This window comes from Gopherus flavomarginatus, chromosome 3 (genome assembly GCF_025201925.1).
Source record: "Gopherus flavomarginatus isolate rGopFla2 chromosome 3, rGopFla2.mat.asm, whole genome shotgun sequence".
NCBI classification, from domain to species: domain Eukaryota; kingdom Metazoa; phylum Chordata; order Testudines; family Testudinidae; genus Gopherus; species Gopherus flavomarginatus.
Genome location: NC_066619.1, coordinates 135,854,268 through 135,862,832, shown reverse-complemented (window position 1 = coordinate 135,862,832; position 8,565 = coordinate 135,854,268). Strand labels below are relative to the sequence as shown.

The following is an 8,565-nucleotide window of genomic DNA, read 5'->3' as shown; positions in this document are numbered from 1 at the left end:
ACCCTGGGGGGCAGGGACACTGGCTGGGGGCTGTTCTCAGGTACCCCATCCAGAGCAGGTGGAGCATCCAGAGCTCCCTGAGCGGCTCTTACCACAGCCTAGGGCAGTGGCCCCCAAACTCTGGGTTGCATCCCCCTAGGGAGCACAGAGGAACATTCGGGGTGGGTGCAGCAGGGCCCAGGTCAGCATCACCCAGCCCTACTCCACTCTGGCCCTGACACAGCCCTGCCCCCTGCCCTGGCCCTGGCTCTGCTTCTGGCCATGGCCCCAGCCACAGCTCCAGCCTCACTCCCGGCCACAGCCCCACTCCCAGCCCCCAACTGTGGGTCCCAGCCCCACCACAGGCCCCAGCTCCTGGCAGGGTGCTTAGTGCTACTGAAAGTAACCCTCTCCTTGTTACTGTGCAGGGCAAGAGAACTCAGAGAACAGTGACCAGCACAACGCAATAATGATAAATGTACAGGAAGCATCACAACATTAATAGGTATATTAAAAGACGGTGTTATATTCATAGATGTTGTCATGGTATAAACCCCCACTCTGAACCTTAGCGTCCAAAAGATGGGGTACCAGCATGAATTCCTCTAAGCTCAATTACCAGCTCAGTACTTGTAGCGCTGCCACCAACCAGGAATTCCAGTGCCTGGTACACTCTGGTCCCCCCAAAACCTTGCCCGGGACCCCCAAGACCCAGCCCCTCTGGATCTTAACACAAGAAAAGTAAACCCTTTCCCTCACCGTTGCCTCTCCCAGGCTTCCCCTCCCTGGGTTACCCTGACAGATCACTGTGATTCAAACTCCTTGAATCTTAAAACAGAGAGGAAAATTCACCTTTCCCCCTCCTTCTCTCTCCCTCTCCCAGACTCTCCCTGAGAGAGAAAGTAATCCTAACACAGAGAGAAAATTAACATTTCTCTCCCCCTTCCCTCCTCTCTCCCCACCAATTCCCTGGTGGATCCAGACCCAGTCCCCTGGGGTCTCACCAGAATAAAAAAACAATCAGGTTCTTAAACAAGAAAAGCTTTTAATTAAAGAAAGAAAAAACAGTAAATTTAAGATGGAATATGTTACAGGGTCTTTCAGCTATAGACACTGGGAATACCCTCCCAGCCTAAGTATACAAGTACAAATTAAAATCCTTTCTGCAAAATACAAATCTGAACTCCTTCCAGCCAAATACACATTTGCAAATAAAGAAAACAACTATAAGCCTAACTCGCCTTATCTACCTAGTACTTACTAGTCTGGACATATAAGAGACTGTATCAGAGAGATTGGAGAGAAACCCGGTTGCACGTCTGGTCACTCTCAGAACCCGGAGAGAACAACAACCAAACACTAACAGCACACACAAAAACTTCCCTCCCTCAAGATTTGAAAGTATCCTGTCCCCTGATTGGTCCTCTGGTCAGGTGACAGCCAGGCTCACTGAACTTGTTAACCCTTTACAAAGCCACAGGTCCTTGGTGTTACATGTTGCTCACTATTGCTATTTACTAAGCTTGGAGTTGTATTGTTTTTCAAGGCATACTGTTAAATACGTGTTACCAGTTTTCCAGAAATAGGAGCAGGGCACCATGGAGGAAGGCTGTGCGGTTGCAGCCTTGGACTGGCATGAAGGAGCTCTAGTCCCTGCTGCACCAGACTCATGAGCAGCTCATGTATCTCTGTGCCTCAGTTTCCAATCTGTAAACGGGGGAAATAATTCTTCCTTTGTTTGACTTTTCCATTCAGATTTGCACATTCTGTCTCTAACAATGTGTATGGACAATGCCTGTCTCTGGTGGGACTGCTAAATGGGATTGTAATACAATCTATTATAATGGAACAATTCAAACCTGCCTGCAGTTCATACGCAGAAAAACAAAGTATCTTAAAAATGTGTCCAGCAGCATTTAACCTGCAATCTGAAGGTATGTCTAAACTGCAGTCTGTGGTAGGCTTATCCATAATAGCTTTGACCTAGCTAGCATGTCTAAAAATAGCAGTGAAGATGTGATAGCACAGAACCCAGCACACGCTAGGAACATGAGTACATACCCAGAGTTCTGGGAATGGCCCATACCACCATGCCTACATTACTAGTGATAGCCACACTGACTAGATTAAAGCTCTCATGGGTACGCCTCTCCCAGCTGCAATTACACCTCCACTGCAATGTAGACATACCCTGAAATGTGCAACAAGCCAGCAGCATTACTTACAGCAGTATTATATTTCATTGGTTAAACAGACACACCAAGCTGGGAGCCTGATTTTTAAAATGCAAGGTCGTGGCCGCTAAAGAGCAGGTAACGTTTCTGAGAAGAGGGATCACAGACAAATCTGAAAATATTTGATTGAACATTTTAGAAACTTCTCGTTAAACTCCTAGTGGATGGAAAGCAAGATATTCTCCTTTCCCTTCCCTGCCTTCTTTTCCTTTCCCTCCCTTCCCATTCCTTCGCTTTTTGATTTGACTTTTTTTTCCCTTTGGAGGGGAATTAAATAAAATGCAGGGACATGTATCTAGAAACAATGCAGGCCAGACCTACCGAAGGGGGGGCTGGATCCTGCAAAGCAGTGACTGAACAGGATGTGGGAGTGGTCACAGTGGGCAAGCAGCTGAATTTGAGTTCCCAGTGTGATGCTGTGGCAAAGGGGATAATGTAACCCTTGGATGTGTAAGTGGCGGGAACTAGGAGTAGGAAAAGGGAGGTAATTCTGCTTCTGTATATGGCATTGGTGAGACAAAGACTAGAATACTGTGTGCAGTTCTGGTGCCCGCATTCTAAACTGGAGAGGGCAAAGGAAAGAGACAAGGATTATGGAAAGTGGCTCACAGGGACAGACTTAAAGAGTTCAGTCTGTTTAGTTTGTCAGGGTATGTCTACACTACGAAATAAGGTTGAATTTTTAGTAGTCGATTTTTAGGAAGCGATTTTATACAGTCAATTGTGTGTGTCCCCGCTGAGCGCATTAAGTTGGCGGAGTGCGTACACAGTACTGTGGCTAGCATCGACTTTTGGAGCATTGCACTGTGGGTAGCTGTGAGTAGCTATCCCACAGTTCCTGCAGTCTCCGCTGCCCACTGGAATTCTGGGTTGAGATCCCAATGCCTGATGGGGCAAAACATTGTCACGAGTGGTTTTGGGTACATATCATCAGTGGCCCCTCCCTCCGTGAAAGCAACAACAGGCAATCGTTTAGCGCCTTTTTTCCATGCAAGTGCCATACTGCTTTCAGCAGACGGTGCATTAGGACTGCTAACTGTTGTCAACCAACCACCACTTCCGCTGCAACTCTGCTCTCCTGGAGCCATGAATCCACTTCACAGGTCCTCCCGTCATTCGGTATAAATATCTATTCTCGTGGCATCCTGTCATCATCCGCTGCTTCCGCTGCAATTTTGCTCTCCTGCAGACACCATACTACAGCAAGCACGGAGCCCGCTCAGCTCACCGCTGCTGTTGTGAGCATTGTAAACACCTAGCGCATTATCCTGCAGTACGTGCTGAACCAGAACCTGCAAAGCAGGGGAGGAGGCAATAACAGTGCAATCACGATAGTGATGAGGACATGGACACAGACTTCTCTCCAAGCATGGGCCCTGGCAATTTGGATACCATGGTGGTAATGGGGCAGGTTCATGCCGTGGAACGCCGACTCTGGGACCGGGAAACGAGCACGGACTGGTGGGACCATGTCGTGTTGCAGGTCTGGGATGATTCCCAGTGGCTGCGAAACTTTCACATGCATAAGGGCACTTTCGTGGAACTTTGTGACTTGCTTTCCCCTGCCCTAAAGCGCAAGAATACCAAGATGAGAGCAGCCCTCACAGTTGAGAATTGGCGATAGCCCTGTGGGAGCTTGCAACACCAGATAGCTACAGGTCAGTTGGGAATCAATCTGTTGTGGGGGCTGCTGTGATCCAAGTAGCCAATGCGATCACTGAGCTGCTGCTATCAAGGGTTGTGACTCTGGGAAATGTGCAGGTCATAGTGGATGGCTTTGCTGCAATGAGATTCCCTAACTGTGGTGGGGCGATAGACGGAACACATATCCCTATCTTGGGTCCGGACCACCTTGGCAGCCAGTACATAAACCTCAAGGGGTACTTTTCAATGGTGCTGCAAGCACTGGTGGATCACAAGGGACATATCACCGACATCAACGTGGGGTAGCCGGGAACGATACGTGACACTCGCATCTTCAGGAACTCTGGTCTGTTTGAACAGCTGCAGGAAGGGACTTACTTCCCAGACCAGAAATCTGTTGGGGACGTTGAAATGCCTATAGTTATCCTTGGGAACCCAGCCTACCCCTTAATACCATGGATCATGAATTCATACACAGGCAGCCTGGACAGTAGTAAGGAGCTGTTCAACTATAGGCTGAGCAAGTGCAGAATGGTGGTAGAATGTGCATTTGGATGTGTAAAAGCTCTCTGGCACAGTTTACTGACTCAGTTAGACCTCAGCGAAACCAATATCCCCATTGTTATTGCTGCTTGCTGTGTGCTCCACAATCTCTGTGAGAGTAAGGGGGAGACATTTATGGCAGGGTGGGAGGCTTAGGCAAATCGCCTGGCCACTGATTACACACAGCCAGACACCAGGGCGATTAGAAGAGCACAGCAGGGTGTGGTGCGCATCAGAGAAGCTTTGAAAACCAGTTTCACGACTGGCCAGGCTACGGTGTGACAGTTCTGTTTGTTTCTCCTTGATGAAAACCCGCCCCTTTGGTTCACTCTACTTCCCTGTAAGCCAACCGCCCCCCACCTTTGATCACTGCTTGCAGAGGCAATAGTCATTACTGTTTCAAAATCATGTATTCTTTATTAATTCAATCACACAAATAGGGGGATAACTGCCAAGGTAGCCTGGGAGAGGTGGGGGAGGAGGGAAGCACTGGGTGGGGTAGTGGATTAGGGGAGGAGGGAAGGACAAGGCCACACTGCACTTCAAAACTTATTGAATGCCATCCTTCTGTTGCTTGGGCAGTCCTCTGGGGTGGAGTGATTGGGTGCCCGGAGGCCCCCCCGCGTTCTTGGGTCTCTGGGTGAGGAGGCTATGGAACATGGGGAGGGCGGTTACACAGGGGCTGCAATGACAGTCTGTGCTCCTGCTGCCTTTCCTGCAGCTCCACCAGATGCCAGAGCATATCAGTTTGATCCCCCAGTAGCCTCAGCATTGCATCCTGCCTCCTCTCATCACGCTGCTGCCACCTCTCCTTCTGCTCCCGCCATCTCTCCTCGCATTCATTTTGTGCTTTCCTGGACTCTGACATTGCTCGCCTCCACGCATTCTGCTGAGTTCTTTCCGTGCGGGTGAACTGCATGAGCTCAGAGAACATTTCATCGCGAGTGCATTTTTTTCACCTTCTTATCTAGCTAGCCTCTGGGACAGAGATGATAGGGAGAGCGTTGAAACATTTGCAGCTGTGGGAGGAAAAAATGGAAGAGTAGTATTTAAAAAGACACATTTTAGAGAACAATGGGTACACTCTTTCATGGTGAACCAAGCTGTTAACATTACATAGCACATGTGCTTTTGGTACAAGGTCGCATTTTGCCTCTTATTTTGAGGGCCTGCCAGTTTGGTGTGAGGGATCACACAAGCAGGGCCAGGCAACAGAATTCGGCTTGCAGGCAGCCATGGTAAGCCACAGTCCTTTGGCTTCTTTACCCTTCATAACATGTGGGAATGGCGCCCTTCTTTCTCATACCAGGCACCCGTTGGGTTGGCCACTTAAAAGAGGGGGCTGTACTGGCCGTGAATGCATCCCAAGTCTTCAGGGCAAATTAATCATTAAACACGCCTGCTTTTAAACCATGCATTATATTTACAAAGGTACGCTCACCAGAGTTGCCTTCTCCAGCTTCATGGTCCATGAGCCCGCTTGGGAGGCTTGGGAGGGTATTGGCTCCAGGGTGATAAACAGTTCAGGGCTCTCGGGGAGAATGGTTTCTCTGCTTGCATGTGGGGTGGTGGTAGGGGCTCCCCCTAGAACTGCATGCAGCTCATCATAGAAGCGGCATGTCTGGGGCTCTGACCCAGAGTGGCCATTTGCCTCTTTGGTTTCTCGGTAGGCTTGCCTGAGCTCCTTAAGTTTCATGCGGCACTGCTGCAGGTCCCTGTCGTAGCCTTTGTTCATCATGTCCTTGGAGATTTTTTCAACTATTTTGGCATTTCATTTTTTGGAACAGAGTTCTGATAGCACGGATTTCTCTCCCCAAACAATCCAGTACTTTCCGTTTGGTCCATGTTGGAGCTCTTTTGCGATTCTGGGACTGCATGGTCACTCGTGCTGCTGAGCTCGCCACGCTGGCCAAACAGGAAATGAAATTCAAAAGTTCCAGGGGCTTTTGCTGTATACCTGGCCATCTGAGTTGAGAGCACTGTCCAGAGCGGTCATAATGAAGCACTCTGGGATAGCTCCTGGAGGCCAATACCGTCGAATTGCATCCACACTACCCCAAATTTGACCCGGCGATGTCGATTTCAGCTCTAATCCCCTCGTCAGGGAGGAGTACAAAAATGGATTTTAAGAGCCCTTTAAGTTGACAAAAATGACTTCGTCATGTGGACGGGTGCAGGGTTAAATTGATCTAACGCTGCTAAATTTGACCTAAACTCGTAATGTAGACCAGGGCTCAGAAAGAAGATTGAGAAGTGATTTGATTATAGTCTATGACAGCGGTAGGCAACCTATGGCACATATGCCGAAGGCGGCACGCGAGCTGATTTTCAGTGGTACTCACACTGCCCAGGTCCTGGCCACCGGTCCGGGGGGCTCTGCATGTTAATTTAATTTTAAATGAAGCTTCTTAAACATTTAAAATAATTTATTTACTTTATATACAACAATAGTTTAGTTATATACTATAGACTTATAGAAAGAGACCTTCTAAAAATGTTTAAATGTATGACTGGCACGCGAAACCTTAAATTAGAATGAATAGGTGAAGACTTGGCACAGCACCTCTGAAAGGTTGCAGACCCCAGGTCTATGAGTTGCCACAGCTCAGAGAAACAGCCCCTGTGTTCCCTCTCCATGGTCCACTCTCAGACTCCTGACTCCCCAGCTGTCACCTCCCTTGGGTGAAGGCCCACAGCTCACTCCCTCCTGCCTGGGATATTTCCAGGCTGCACACCTCCCTGCTTACACTGTGAGTTCCCCTGCAAATTCAGGCTGCCTAAACAGGCCTGCGTCCGTGCTCTGCATACTCTTTGAAGGCTAAGACCCACGTACTTGCGGTTATAGGTTACCACATAGCTCCTTCTAAGCAGGCACATTGGAATACATTCACCTTCAGAATCAGAGAAAACATCACACTAGTAGAAGGAGCTACACGGATGCTGGGGTGCTCACCAGAGATCACCCCAGCTCCAAGCAGGGCTCTTGGTGATGCAGTCCTTCAAACCCCACCAAAGGTTTTTTATGGGGTCATAAATTCATAACAGCTGTTAGTTCAATACAGCCCCTGCCTCCCTACTGAGCCCAGCAAACAAGTTTGGGGCTCAATACAGGGGTAACAGGCTGAAATTCTTTGTTCCATGTTATATAAGAGGTCAGACTAGGTGCTGTAATGTTCCCTTCTGCCCATAAACCATGAAAATAGCCAGCCCTATAAATCATAGCTCTAAGCTATCTCCAAGTTCAGAACCAGCATTTGCAGAAGCCAGGCCTCTGCCTCTTTGGGTACCGCTAGGAGGGCAAGCGTTGGTGCTGCTTTGCCTCTTATGCACTGTGGGCTCAGAGTCTGTGCTGGTTTCTGGCCCAAGCAAAGTCAATGGGAGAAAGTGGACCCCTCATCCTCTGAGAAGTGTCCCTCCTTCTTTGGATTGATAGGGGTGCAGGTAGGTAATCTCAGTTCATAACCACACTCTAGTCCATCTACAAAAGCAAATGCAGTGCAAGGTTGGGTTATACCTGCACATTTGCTTAGGCTAGATTCAGGAGGGGTAGTGACATTCTACTCTCCCCATCTCTGCACCTTCCCTCCTGGGGACTCTTCTGGACTAGTCACAAAGGCACATTCCAGAGAGACCCAAGGGAGTTCTACTCCTAGGGCCGGGGGCGTGCCCTAGACTGAAAAAGACCATTTTAAAAAATGAAGCCAAATCTCTGTTAGGTTCTCCTCTGGCCTCCACCTCCATTGTAGCAGAGCACTTCCTGGGCCCCTGGGAGAAAGGGCAGGGCTGTTCTCCCCAGTGACTTGCCCAAGGTCACACAGGAAGTCTGTGAGAGCAGGGACTTGAACCCCACTCTCCCAAGTCCTAGGCTACTGCCCTGCCCTGTGGCCCTCTGCTCTCAGACAAACATGCCTCATTCCCCTGCCTGCTCTAAATCACAGCAGATCTACTCCCAGGGCTGCAGCATGGATGCCATTGCCCCATGCTCACACCTTCCAGTAACATGTGAAAGGGGTCGATGTTATGAATTTGCTAAGGTGCCAGTTAGATTTTAAAGCTGAAATCTATCCAACTAGATCGGTCAAGTTTATAGATGCTGTCACCAATATTAGAATGGAATCTAACCCTTTTTTACTGACTCCAAGGAGCATTCGTCACTAATTTAATG

The 8,565-nt window shown here is 48.8% G+C and overlaps 2 long non-coding RNA genes across 2 annotated transcripts in view; one reads left to right on the top strand and one right to left on the bottom strand.

The window, feature by feature from the left end:
* LOC127048498 (uncharacterized) overlaps positions 1–1,736 on the bottom strand; it is a 288,020-nt gene extending 286,284 nt beyond the window's left edge. The window contains exon 1 of the long non-coding RNA XR_007773695.1: positions 1,359–1,736. This is a non-coding gene — a long non-coding RNA (uncharacterized LOC127048498). The remainder of the gene's footprint in view (positions 1–1,358) is intronic.
* On the top strand, positions 2–1,882 carry LOC127048501 (uncharacterized). The gene is made up of 2 exons (XR_007773698.1): positions 2–484; positions 1,735–1,882. It is a non-coding gene; the product is annotated as an uncharacterized LOC127048501 (long non-coding RNA).
* Positions 1,883–8,565: the final 6,683 nt, after the last annotated feature.